The following is a 14,228-nucleotide window of genomic DNA, read 5'->3' on the forward strand; positions in this document are numbered from 1 at the left end:
TCCTGGGCCAGGCCTGCACGGCCTCAGCACGGGGGCCGGCCGTGAACTCAGCACAGGGGCTGGCTGTGGAAATGGAGATGGGAATGACCCCCACCCTAGCTGGGCTTCGAGGCGGGAGGAGGCAGCGAGGGCCGTAGTCCTGCATTGCCTGCTGCGAGGCTCCGGCTGCGCGGCTTCAGCCATGGATGTTTCCTGGGTGCCGGGCCTCCCTGGGTGTCCCTGGAGGAAGGGTAGGTATGTCTACTCCTGCTTGGGGTGGTCTGCAGGCCCAGGACTGCCCTCCACATGGCCCCAGGTTGGGACAGGCCACCACCGCCTGCAGCTGAGTCCCTGCCGGTCCCCAGAGTCTAGGTTTTCCCAGACGCCCTAGCAGGAGGCCCATGCCGCAGATGCGGACCGGGCTTGAAGCACTGTGTGCCTGGATCCTGAAGCCAGATTGAAACCCAGTGTCCTTGTGGTTCATATTCCACGTTCCTGTTTCCAACAATTAAAGGGCGTCCTTGTGCCAGGCCAGCCTTCTGGTGGGAGAGAGGAGGGGACGGGGTGCAGGGGAAGGGGGCGGGGGGAGGCTCTGGCAGAGTCTGGCTGAGGAAGGAAGGCCATCTCCTCTCCTCCTCCCTGCAACTGCATCCCCCAGGGCAGTGGGTGAGGGCCCTGGGAGGGGCCTATGCTCTCTGCGTGGCTGGTGCCCCAGCTCGGTCCTGTTTCCCGGGTTTGGCTGGCAGCCGCCCTGGCCATGCTGCTGTTGCTGGTTCCCGGCAGCTCTGCTCTGCCCCTGCGTCTGGGGACTCATTTTCCTCCCCGGCTGTCATGCCTTCAGAGGGCTCTGGAGTGGTTCTGGTGTCTGGGCTTCCTGGCCTCCCTCTGGTAGAGTTCGGTGACGTGTGGTGGGGCCTCCAGCTGCCGCGCCCTGCCCCATGCGCCTCGCTGTCAGAGCTGCTGCTCACCCCCCACCCAGAGCCACCCAGGGCCTCCACCCTCAGGCTCAGAGGTGTCTATCCTGACAACTGCAAGCCAGTGCCAGGCTGGAGCTGGAAGCCTGCAGAGGGCTAGTCCTGGTTGACAGACAGGAGATGGAGTCCAGGTGGAGACAGCAGTTTTCCCCGGAGCCCAGCACGTTGAGATGGGGAACTGACTCTTGGCCCAGGGTTCCGCCTCCGCTGGCTCCTGTCCCATCCCTGCAGAGGGGCTGATGCCTGGAGAAGCACAGAGAGTGAGGTAGACACCAGGGAGGCCCAACACCTGGACTTACCCCCAGGACCTCACCTGGGGTCGCTGGGGTCTGAGAGGAGAGCCCCTGGGGAGGTAGAGAAACTGGGGCCCTAACAGGGTGTCCAGGGCTACTGAGCGGGGGATGGGGGTGTCCAGGGCTGCTGAGGGGGGTGGATGGGGGCTGTCCCAGGGCTGCTGAGTGAGGGATGGAGGGTGTCTGGGGGGTGTCCCAGGGCTGCTAGTTGGGGTGGTCTAGGGGGTGTCCCAGGGTTGTTGGGGGGATGGGGGGATGTCCCAGGGCTCCTGGTTGGGATGGTCTGGGGGGTGTCCCAGGGCTGCTGGGGGGGATGGAGGGTGTCTCAGGGCTGCTGGTTGGGGTGGTCTAGAGGTGTCTCAGGGCTGCCTGGGGGGATGGAGGGTGTCCCAGGGCTTCTGATGAGGGGTTCTGGGGGGTGTCCCAGGGCTGCTGAGGGGGAATGGGGGGTGTCCCAGGGCTGCTCTCAGGTAGTCAAATGCTTTCCAAGAAGGGCCAGCAGCCCGCACAGGTGAGGATCCTCTGGAAAGGCCGTGCATTCCATGAAAGGGTGAATTTTGTGTTCTTCAAGTCCAGCCTGCACTGCACGTGCCCGGCTTTTCTAAGAGGCTCCGGACAGTTCTGGTTTTTATGATTTTACAACTTGAGTTATGGAATATGGAGAGGCTCTAAGGCACCATGGGGGCCGGATGCCAACCCCCTGCAGAGTGAGAGGGGCCCTGGCTGGGTGGTTTCCCCATCGCCGTGTCCCACCTCTGCCCACCACCCCCACCCTGCACCAGGGAGAAGGTACGAGATCTCTCTAAGACCCCTCCTCATCCCAAGGCCCAGGTTCTCCCAGCTCTCAGTGACGTTGTACTGAGCTAACGACAGCTGTGTGCAGAGAAATGCTCCACCCAAGGAGGACCTCGCCCTCTGGCTGCACAGCCCAGCTGGCTGCACAGGGGAGCGGGGGTGGGTAAGGAGCCCCTGTGCCTGCATCTGCCACCATCTGCTGCCCTCTGCCTCTCGAGTGGTGACTTCCCGGAAACTAGCAGGCCCTGGGGTGGTCCATAAGAGGGCTTCAGGGGTGTTTGTACACCACCACACCCTGACACCAAATGTGTGGATTTTCCACACCAACCAATTCTCCAGGTCTCTATAGACACAAACGGGGGGTGTTCAACAACTCAGTTCAATGCCGACACCAACTGCCCAGAGTTAGCACAGACCCCGAAGGCAGGCTCAGTCCCACAGGACTGCCCCCACCTCAGCTGCCAGTCTCCCGTTGGGGCCACCGCTGCTTCTGACAGACCAACTGTAAATCGAGGGTTCCCACAACCTCTTCCTCATTTGCTAGAATGACTTACAAAACTCAGGAAACAGTTTACTTACTGCTACCAGTTTATTAGAAAGGATCAGCTCCAGAACAGCCAGATGGAAGAGGCTGTTCCAGATGGAAGAGGTGCGGGGTGGCCAGGGCCTCTGGGTCCTCTCTGGGCACACACTCCTAGCACCTTGATGTGCTCGTCAGTTCGGAAGCTCCCTGGACCCCATCATTTAGGGGCCTTGATGGAGGTTCTATTAAATAGGCTTGACTGATCAAACCATCAACCATCAGGAACGAACTCAACCTCAAGCCCCTTCCCCCTCCCAGGGTCAGGGGATGGGGTTGAAGATTCCAACCCTCTAACCAGCGACTGGTCCTTCAGGGCACCACCCCCACCCTGAAGCTGTCTAGGGGCTCCCAGCCACCAGCCATCTCGTCAGCATCCCAAAGGCAAGCTTGTCACTCAGGGATTCCAAGGATTTTAGCAGCCTGTGCCAGGAATCCTGGACAAAGTCGGAATAGATATTTCTTATTATCACACTATTTAAGAATTCGTGGGGACATTCAAGTCTTAAAAAGGTAGGAAATTGGCAGGGCACGGTGGCTCATGCCTGTAATCCCTGCACTTTGGGAGGCTGAAGCGGGTGGATCACGAGGTCAGGAGATCGAGACCAGCCTGGTCAACATGGTGAAACCCTGTCTCTACTAAAAAATACAAAAATTAGCTGGGCGTGGTGATGTGCACCTGTAATTCCAGCTACTCTGGAGGCTGAGGCAGGAGAATCACTTGAACCTGGGAGGCGGAGGTTGTGGTGAGCTGAGAGCACTCCACTGCACTCCAGTGTGAGCAACAGAGTGAGACTCAACCTCAAAAAAAAAAAAAAGAAAGAAAAAAAAAGAAAAAACATGGTAAATTTCATGTTATGTGCTCTTTACCACAATTAAAAATTTTAGAAATATGTATTTAAAAATCTCTTGGAGGGAAAAACAGATGGGGATATGTCAACGGGGTCCAGGAACCAAACTAAAAGAGCTCCCGGTGGCCAATGCTGGGACAACTTGAGTGACAAAATAGCATAACCCCAGGTCATAACCCACAGTGTAACATAAGGACACATGCGTCCATTCTGCTGTAAATTAAAGATTAAATAAACAAGTAGTGGGAGATAATGGATGCATCTCTCAAGCAGAATTCCAAATAATGTATGTAGATACCCCCCAAGAAGGTGGACCTGAGTCCCCACCCCTTAAGTGTGGCCTGTGCTTAGTGGCATCTTCCAGAGAAGACAGTAAGGGGGGGAGGGTGGCAGTCACTGATGACAAAGCAAATACCAGCAAACTCTCCTCGGCCAGGTGACCGAGGTCAACACTGGCAGTGAAGGCCATGCTGGCAGCGTCCCCCCGTGCGGTGTGGTGGGAGGGTGTGTCACCTGCATGCTCTTCCCGCCAAACCCATCACCCAGTCCAACCGTGAGGAACACCAAAGACAGAGCCCAGTTGAGGGATGCCCGACAAAACCTGAGCAGCAATTCTCAAAACTGTCAAGGTCGGCCAGGCGCAGTGGCTCACACCTGTAATCCCAGCACTTTGGGAGGCTGAAGTGGGTGGATCACCTAAGGTCAGGAGTTTGAGACCAGCCTGGCCAACATGGTGAAACCCCATTTCTACTAAAAATACAAACATTAGGCCAGGCTCACGCCTGTAATCCTAGCACTTTGGGAGGTTGAGGAGGGCAGATGACCTGAGGTCAGGAGATCGAGACCAGCATGGCCAACATGATGAACACCTTGTCTCTACTAAAAATACAAAAATTAGTCAGGCATAGTAGTGTGCACCTGTAGTCCCAGTTACTTGGGAGGCCGAGGCAGGAGAATTGCTTGAACCTGGGAGGCAGAGGCTGCAGTGAGCCGAGATGGTGCCATTGCACTCCAGCCTGGCGACAGAGTGAGACTCTATCTCAAAATACAAACAAACACACACAAACAAACCCGTCAAGGTCATGACATGGGCAAGTCATGTGCTTCAAAAGCTGGGACGTCTGGTCCAGGGCTTGGGAGGGTCCCTCCAGCTCCAGACCCCAGGCTACTTTGCAGGCTGGCTGGTGTAGCAGGTCCCTGGCCTTGGCCCTCCCTTCTGGCACAGAGCTGTCACAAATGCCTCCATCCCCACGTCGGAGCCCCTACTGCATGCAGGTGCCTGCTGGATGCATGGGTAACACCTGTCCCACAGGAGGGGAGCCTCATTTAGGAGGAGGTGGGCCCTTGGGGAGACAGAGCCAGCAGGGGGACTGCAGGGACTGGCACTGGGGGATGGTGTTTTACAGCGAGAGTGGGTGGAATAACCACACTTTAACCCATCATCATGTGGACAGTTTTGTTATGAAAAACACCAGAAAGCCATTAATGTAAATCATGAAATATTCAGCAAGGAAGTCACTTAAATGTCTCGTGTTCCCAGAAACGGTGCCGAATGCTTCCTGCATCGGGGGCGCCCAAACATCAGCTATTTTGTGCATCTTCAGAGGCCATTACCACAGAACTGGAAGCATTAGATCATCACCACAGACGGTGGGCCTCCTGCGGCTTAGCTGATAAGCTGGCGAGGAAAAGAGGAGCCTCTGCAGGCAGCGGCCACCGCCTCCCCTGTGTGAGCCAGGTGGGACAGTCACCTGTGTGCACAGCCCTCCACGTTAAAGTCCTCCCTTCAGTACAAAGTCCTGCCTGCCACGATGACGATGAAAACAGCTGCCCTCTGTTTCCTTCTGCGCTCTGCTCCACGCCCCACATACATTTCCTCCTTCCCTCTGAGGACAGTCTCAGGTCACGTGTGGCTGAGCGGTGAGGCAACGCTTTGGGTCCAGCTCTGTTTGGCTCAAAAACTGTGCTCTCCACCACCATCCTGCCTGCCTCTAGCAACTCCCACTGCAAAAATACAAAGTGAAGCAAAGCAAAACGCAGTCAGAAAAGAAGGTGATGATGCACCAGTTAAGATGGTGCACGACCCAAACCAGAAAGCAACAACAGCAACAACAAAATTAAAGATAGAATTACAGGCTGGGCACGGTGGCTCACGCCTGTAATCCCAGCACTTTGGAAGGCCGAGGCGGGCGGATCACACAGTCAGGAGATCCAGACCATCCTGGCTAACAGAGTGAAACCCCATCTCTACTAAAAATACAAAAAATTAGCCGGGTGTGGTGGCGGGCGCCTGTAGTCCCAGCTACTTGGGAGGCTGAGGCAGGAGAATGGCGTGAACCTGGGAGGCGGAGCTTGCAGTGAGCCGAGATTGTGCCACTGCACTCCAGCCTGGGCGACACAGCGAGACTCTGTCTCAAAAAAAAAAAGAATAACTGTATGGTCCAGCAATTCCACTGCAGGGTCTACACCCAAAATGATTGAAACCAAGGACATGAAGAAATATTTACACACTCATGTTCATAGCAGCAGCCACAATAGCCAAGAGATGGAAGCAGCCAGGAGTCCATCAATAAATAAGTGGATAAACCAGTGTGGTCCATTCATACAATGAAATATTACTCAGCCTTAAAAAGGAAGGAAACTGACCGGGTGCAGTGGCTCAAGCCTGTAATCCCAGCACTTTGGGAGGCCGAGGTGGGCGGATCACGAGGTCAGGAGTTCGAGACCAGCCTGACCAACATGGTGAAACCCCATCTCTACTAAAAATACAAAAATTAGCCGGGCGTGGTGGTGCGCACCTGTAATCCCAGCTACTCAGGAGGCCGAGGCAGGAGAATCACTTGAACCCGGGAGGCGGAGGTTACAGTGAGCTGAGATCGTGCCACTGCACTCCAACCTGGGCGCCAAAGCGAGACTCCTCCAAAAAAAGATAAACAAATAAAAAGGAAGAAGCAAATTCTGACACAGGCTACAATGTGGATGATGAACCTTGAGGACATTGTACTAAGTGACATGAACCAGTTGCAAAAGAACAAACACTATATGCTTCCATTTATATAAGGTCCCTAGAGAAGTCAATTTCATACAGACAAAAAGTAGAAAGGTGGGTGCCAGGGGCTGGGGGGAATGCAGAGTCAGTGTTAATGGGGACAGAATTTCGCTTGAACCGGGAGGCGGAGGTTGCAGTGAGCCGAGATGGCGCCACTGCACTCCAGCCTGGGCGACAGAGTGAGACCCCGTCTAAAACGACAACAACAAAGAGTAGGTAAATAAATGAACTATACACTTAAAAAATGGTTAAAATGGTCAATTTTACGTTATGCGTATTTTACTAGAGTTTTAAAATAAAAAGATGTGGATGGTGAAGAGTGTTGGTGAGGGGCCCTGGCATGTCCGGGGAGCGTTGGTGAGACAGCGGCCTGTGACTGAAAGGACTCCAGCCTGGAGGGTGGCCAGGCGAGGGGCGTTTCAGCACCTTGGAGAGAGACACCGCCACACCTGGATTGCCTGGGCGGTGCCTCTGGACCTGGGTGCAGGAGCAGGAGGTCCTAGGAGCCTCTGTGGGCTCTCTGTCCACTCTTTTCCTCTGGCTGAAGCAGAGAAGGTGCTTGGGGAGACTTCCCAGGCCCCTGCCCCTCTGACCTGATGCTCATAGCACTCCCCTGGCCAGGCGGACGTTCCTCCCGGAGGCTGTGCACTTGAGGGGTGCCCCAGCCCAGAAGAGATTCAGTGGGGATTCAGTGAAAGATCCCAGCAGGCAACAGTGCCCCAGAAGGCGGTTCAGAGGCCCGGGTCCCACCCTGCTCTGCACTGCCCACCCCCACGGCCTTGAGAAAGTTCCTGCCCTCTCTGGACCTCTTAACCCCACCCCACAAAGGCTTTCTGGGGCCCAGTGTTTCCCAGCCCAGCCAGAACAGGAAGGGCCCAGGTGAAGCCAGCACAGGGAAGACAGAAACTCCGGTTTCTTTTCTTTTCTTTTCTTGAGTGCCTCTGGCCTGCGACCTTCTGGTACCAAATTCTCAGCTGGGGTGATGTCATTGCCTTCCCCCTAGGAGAGTCTGTTGTTGCTCTTGCAACAGGGAGGCAAGGAGTTGTGCTGTTGGCATTTAGTGCCCAGGAACCAGGATGCCAAACCTCCCTCGTGTGAGACAGCCCTGCCCCCCAGCATCCTCCACCCACCAGGCCCCTGTGACAAATTACTGCAAGTTCCACGAATGCCATTTCAGCCCAGAGCACGCAGCCTTCCGGAAAGTAGGCCCACTCAGACTCTGTGACATGATTCCCGGGGATGGTAAAGGCATCCGGTTCCAGTAAAACCTTGGTCCTGAGTCAACAGTGTTCACCCAAGGGTTGCCGACGCTTTACATTCACACAGTGCTATCAACTAATTACATGCTGGAGGTTTACCCCAACCCCGGAACCTGCATGACATTAACCTGGTTGCTGGGAGTGGCCCTGTGGGTCCCTACGGGTCAGAGTCACATTTCTTACCATTGCTCTGAAATGTGAGTTGTGGCGCAGGCCGTGCAAATGAAAACATAATTCACAGAGCCGTCTGTGAGTGGCTCACACTCCATAAACACATATCATTTTCAGGGGAAACCTGCGTCACTGGCCCCTCTGATAGGAGTTCATTCATTCATTCACTTACTCAGAGCAATCCAGCGCAAGTGCAGGCAGAGCTGTTACCTGCACCCAGGCAAGAGCAATAGGGAAGTGGTGAGACCTGGACTCGGTCTGTCAAGGGCAACAAGGGGCAGAGGTAAACAACGGGAACTGGGGTGCTCAATGTGCTGATCCCAGAGGACCTGCATGTGGGGGACCATGACACGGGGGTCCTAACTCAAGCCTGGTGGGGGCTTCCTGCCAGGTGATGGGGCAAGGGGAGAGGGCCAGGCCGAAGGGACTGGGCTGTAGATGCCTGGGGAGAAGCTTCGTGGGTGCAAAAGGTGTGGAAGCCCAGGACAGCCAGGAGCCAGTCTTCTTGGGGGCCAGTTGGGGAGATGCTCCCATCCTGAGGGGCTGACATGGTGGGAGCCTTTGGGGTTTCAAGAGGGAAGTTCCTTCTGGTAACAGCCGGGGCACAGGGAGGCCAGCCATGGTGATGATGCCAAGTCCCAGAGGAGGGACGGTGTGAGGAGGGCCCGTCCCACTTACCACCATCCATCTCTGGAAAGGGGGTGTCAGGAGGAGCTCCTCCTCACGTGAGCAATTACAGAAAGGAGTTGTGAAATTGGATTTGCCACTTAAACATGTGTGCAGTGAGCTGCCATGGCTTCCTGGGCACGTGGGAGAGCCTGGAATTGCATTGAGTAATAGAAACCACCCTGGGAAGCTGCTCCCAGGGAAGCTGAAGTGGCTGTTCCTCGGGCCAGCCCTCGGTGCCATCATTTCTGCTCCATCAAAAGAGGAGATCTAAACTTCAGGCCAGTGGGGTCTGGTCCTTGGTCTCTCCAGATCCAAGGCAGCAGAGAGGGAGAAGAAACACCAGCCCTGGCACTGGGTGAGCATGGGGTCCGATCCTGGTTTGCAATTCCACTGTACAGATGAGGCCACCAAGGCCCAGAGAAGTTAAGTGATTTGCCCAAGAACACACAGCAGGCAAACAGCAGTGTCAGGATTTGAACTTGGCATCTGTCTGACTTCATGGCTACGCTTCCCAACCTGTTACCTATAGCAAAACTGCTGTGGCCCAATGAACAGAGTGGCTGCAAAGACAGGAACTGGAGGCGGACCAGCTTATAAACCGTTAAGTACCGAGGGGAGGGCCACCCATTAACTGCTGTTTCCATGGACTGACTGTAGTTGGGAACTGGTGCAGGGCGACCTGGCATCCCCTGTCTCCCAGGGGATGGCAGGGACTAGCCCCGTTGTGTCATTGAGTTTCTGGGTCCCGGCTGGCCAGAGTGGTCACTGCCATTTCATTATTTAGGGGTTGGAAAATTACTATTCATGACAGCAAACTTAAAAATGAAATAATAAGTCTGTCCTTTTAAAAAGCAAATTGCGATGCTGGAATATTCATGAGCTGTGACTTCATGGGAAATGGCAGCAGCAGGGAGATTATCATTCGGTTAAGTCAGCAGCCAAGGAATTTAGGGAAATGCGCTTGTCAGTCTGAGGAAACGGGTGATTAATACTTTCCTGTTTGCGAGGCCCCTTAACGGGCGCATTTTTAATGTAATAATTAATTAACCTTGGGATCACTCACATTTCATAAGCTCCCAATGCCTTAACTTCTACAGGGTGGGGGTGTAGCCACCTTCCGGCTCCCCGGCCCCCTGATCCCATTCCCATTCTGCATGCCGGGACACTCGGAACTGACGCCCCTCTGAGGTCACAAGGCCTGAGACCTTGGCTGAGAGACCGAGGCCAAAGCTCATGGGAGACTTGTCTGGTGAAGACGGGTTGGGCCTCCCCTGGGCAAGGACAGGGCGGGGCTGTTGAGGCCGAGCAGGGTGACGAGGACATGCCCTGCCCTAGCGAATACCCATAACCTCTCTGTTGGTGCAGTGAGTTGAGTAAGGGGCCCCAAAACTCATGTCCACCTGCAGCCTCTGAATGTGGCTTTATTTGGAAACAGAGTCTTTGCAAATATCAATAGTTAAGAATCTCAAGATGAGATCATCCTGGATTTAGAGTGGACCCTGAATTCAACGACTGGTATCTGTATAAGAAGAGAAGAAGACACAGAGAAGAGGCCATGTAGGACAGAGGCAGGGATTGGACTGATGTGACCACAGACCAGGGAGTGCCATGAAAGCTGGAACAGACGCCCCCGCCGGCCACCCGCTTCGGAGCCTTGAAAGGAGCCAAGCCAGCCAGTGCCTTGACTTAGGACTTCTGGTCTCCAGACAGGGGAAGATGCATTTCTATTGTTTTAAGAACCCTGGTTTGCAGGGCCTTGTTCTGGCAGCCCCAGGACGCTCCTACAGCGGCTGTCCCTTTCGGGGGCTGCTGGAGAGTGATGGAGGGAGGCCTTGTGTGCAGGGTGGGGGACCACGTCCTGAGACCCTGGAGCTCCCACGGACTGGCTGTGTGGGGCCTGATGCCGGCTTTTTCAGTGAGCAGGCCAAGTGACTAGATGCTCATCCACTCCTTTCTCTGCACCTGAGTGTCTCCCGCTGCAGGGGGTTGAACCAGAGCTATGCTTTTCAAGCTGGGTTCCCCAGCACACCCATAGGGCCCTGGGAGCTGGAACGCCTCAGCGCCACCCTCTAACCTCCTCCCTCCTGCTGCCTAGAGAACTCTTAGTCATCCTTTACAGCCCATTTCCAGTGCCCCTCTCTGGGGGTGCTGGCCTGAGCTATCTGGGTCCTCAGAGCTCCACGTATCCCCCACTCCTGTAGGCCAGCTCCTGCTCCCAGCCCAGGCTCTGGCATGGCCCCCTGTAGGGTTTGTGGATCAGAAGCGGCAATCCCAGGCCCCGAGGCCCTGAGTCACTCACACACATGGGCACACATACACCCATACATACATGCACAGCAACATGCACACCCCCACACAAACATGCACACATATGCATACATGGCACACACGCACGCACACACAGATACATGCATGCACATACATGGCACATATGCACCGTACACACATGCACACAACACGCCCACACACAGGTGCACACACACACCCCCCACATGAACATGCACACATATGCATACATGGCACACATGCACACACATATGCATGCACATACGGACACATGCGTGCATACACATGGCACATATACACAGTGCACACATATGCACACATGTACACAACACGTCCACACACAGGCACGCACACACACACACACCTGCACACTCACTCCCACCACCTCGCCCCTCCAGGCAGGCTGACAGCTCACCTGCACCCTCTAGTGGCTGACTTAAGGCACCACGGCCAGGCTGCTGCTTGTTGAGTTTTGGGTTAGGTCCAGGCCACCTGAGGGTGCAGTGGATGAGAGCAGCACACCCCACCTCCGTCACACTTGGAGCCCCCTTTGCCAGGAGACCCTGCTTGGCCTGCCCAGCCAGGTGCTGACAGCATATGGGGGTTGGGGGCTCTGGCCACATCTGCCCAGGGAGCTAAGTCGAGGCAGGGGTCGGGGAGACGGGGGGCAGGACGGCCACGTCCTTAGCTGCCACCACCCAGGGCAGCTGGGGCTCCTCCAGGGAACTCTCAGGGCCACGACAGGAGCCAGGACAGGCTGGGGTGGCCTCACTCCAGGCCTCAGGCCAGGACTGGCTCTGCCCCTGCAGATGCAGGGAATCTGTCACCTGGGCCCTCGCTGATTCCCTGCAGGGCCTTGGGCAGCTACGCCCAGACCAAACTAGGCAGGGGGAGCTGGCAGGCAGCTCCAGAGAATGCACCTGGCCTTCCGCTTCCTGAGCACTGCAGGGAGATCTGAGGGCTGACACCGCCGCCACAGAGCCTGCTCCTATAGCTGTGGGGGGGGGTAGGGTGCCCGGCGTGGCCGTGGCGGTGGGCTCTCCTGGAGACCCCTCTGCAGCATGGTCTTGGGGCCCAGCCTGGTCCTCCTGGCCACAGGAGGTTCTGAGAGCGCCCCAGAAACCCCTCCTTGAATTCCTTTTCTGCCTGAACTGGTCAGAGCTGGGGTCTGTTGCTGTCACCAAGAGGCCCCTCCCCCACCCTGGGAGCACGGGGCTCACTCTCCACCAGATGGGAAGCCTCGTTTGTCTTCTTCCTGCTGCACCCCGGGCCTAAAGCAGCACCCAGCACACAGTAGGCACTAAACACACAATGGACCAATGCACCAAGGGGAGCCTGCCCGGCGGGTTCCCAGGAAGCAGAGGCTGAGATGGAGTTTGGGGTGCACTGGGGACCACACCTGCTGGATCAGGCCAGGGAGGCAGCGTTGGGCAGAGGGAGAAGCCAAACCTTCATGCAGGCCTTGGCCAGCTGGGGGGCGGGGGACTCGGGAAAGGGCTCCCTGCTGGGAGACCCTCTGAAATGGCTGGGTCTTGCCACCCTACTCAGCTCCGCCACGCAGGGAAGGGTGTGACCTCAAAGGTGGCCTCCAAGGCTGAGGCTGAGGCTGAGGGATGGGGGCAGCAGGTCCTCTTTCAGAGGGGGCTCTGGGTCGTGTCTCCATGTCCATACCAAAGCCTAATGCTCCTAGAAAGGGAAACGGAGGCTCAGAAAGAAAAGAACGGGCCAGGTGCGGTGGCTCACGCCTGTAATCCCAGCACTTTGGGAGGCCGAGGCAGGCGGATCACCTGAGGTCAGGAGCTCGAGACCAACCTGGCCAACATGGTGAAACCCTGTCTCTACTGAAAACACAAAAACTAGCAGGGTGTGGGCGCGGCGCCTGTAATCACAGCTACTCAGGAGGCCTAGGCGCGAGAATCACTTGAACCTAGGAGGCAGAGGTTGTAATGAGCTGAGATCACTCCACTGCACTCCAGCCTTGGTGACAGAGCAAAACTCTGTTTCAAAAAAAAAAGGAAAAAAGAAAATAACCTGTCCAGGCCTCTTGACTGGGAAGAGATTGTGTGGATGCCAGACTGGGCCATTTGACTCCGGGATCTTCCCTTCATGCCAGCCCTTCCCCCCAGGGAGTCCCAGAGAATGGGGCCTGGGAGGCCTCAGGACAGCCTGGCCACTGGAGAGGGACGCCCCCCAGACCTCTCTGGTACTTGCTGTTCCTCTCCTGCATTCAGGGGCTGGGGGGAGGTACTGCCAGCTGACCTCGGCCTGGGGCAGAGCTGCCACCAACAGGGAGGCGGCTTCCAGCAACTTCCAGGCTCCTTGCTGACACACTTGATGTGCTGAGTGGTGTCCCAGAGGAGATGCAGCCAGGGCGGGCTTCCTGGAGGAGGAGGCCCTGAGCCTGAGGAATGGGCTCTGAGGAATGGACTGGATTGGCACAGGCTTCGAGGTAGGGAGAGAAGCAGGAGCGCTGGTGCGGCCGTGAGCAACCCAGGCGTGAGGGAGGGAGGGGCTTCACTGAGACTCAGGAGGCAGAGTGAGGGGCCAGGCCAGGCCAGCCTGAGTGCTTTGGCTGCGCCAGACACAAGAAGCCACTTCTGACACAGACAATGAGGGAGGAGGAGCATAAGCCCTTGTTCAAAAAGGACAGCATCAGAACCGCAGAGGCCGACGACTCCGGCAGGGTGGGAACTGCCTGCCACTGAGGAACCCCTGCTGGGCTCCAGCTGTACCCGGGGGTCGGCCGGAAGCCTCTCTGGTGGGCTGGATGGTGGTGGCCCTGATAAACACACCTCGGTGTCCCAACCCTGGAACTACGAGTGGGAGCTTATTTGGGGAGAAGGGTTTTTGCAGATGTAATTAAGTTCAGGATCTCCAGGTAAGATCATCCTAGATGAGGGCAGCTCTAAATCCAATGACAAGTCCTCATGGGAGGCACACGGAGAAGAGGCATGGGAAGAGGAGAGGCTGCATGAAGATGGAGGCAGAGGCTGCAGCCATGCGGCCACAGGCCAAGGAACCCCGGAGGTCCCAAGAGCTGGAGGAGGCAGGAAGGACCCTCCCCTGTGGCTCCAGAGGGAGCATGGCCCGCGGACACCTGGATTTCAGACTTCTGGCCTTCAGAACTGGGTGAGAATACATTTCCGTTGTTTTAAGCACCACCCCTCGGCCCCAGTTGGTGGCAATTTGTTATAGGAAACAGCCTCAGACCTGTGAGAGGAGGGGAGACAATGAGAACCCGTCCGTTGACAGCCTCGTGGGTGAAGCGGGGTGGGGGCTGGAGTAGCCGCAGAGTACCACGAACCTCCTATCCTTCCACGGG

General features: G+C 56.4%; 1 protein-coding gene across 1 annotated transcript in view; it reads left to right on the plus strand.

Annotated features, from left to right (window-relative positions):
* Nucleotides 1-1,489: 1,489 nt before the first annotated feature.
* The window catches only part of UBAC1 (UBA domain containing 1), a 46,787-nt gene continuing 34,048 nt past the window's right edge, over nt 1,490-14,228 (plus strand). Inside the window, exon 1 of the mRNA XM_077967129.1 lies at nt 1,490-1,493. The gene's annotated coding sequence lies outside the window, so the exon portion shown is untranslated. The remainder of the gene's footprint in view (nt 1,494-14,228) is intronic.

The sequence above is a fragment of the Macaca mulatta genome, chromosome 15 (assembly GCF_049350105.2).
Source record: "Macaca mulatta isolate MMU2019108-1 chromosome 15, T2T-MMU8v2.0, whole genome shotgun sequence".
NCBI classification, from domain to species: domain Eukaryota; kingdom Metazoa; phylum Chordata; class Mammalia; order Primates; family Cercopithecidae; genus Macaca; species Macaca mulatta.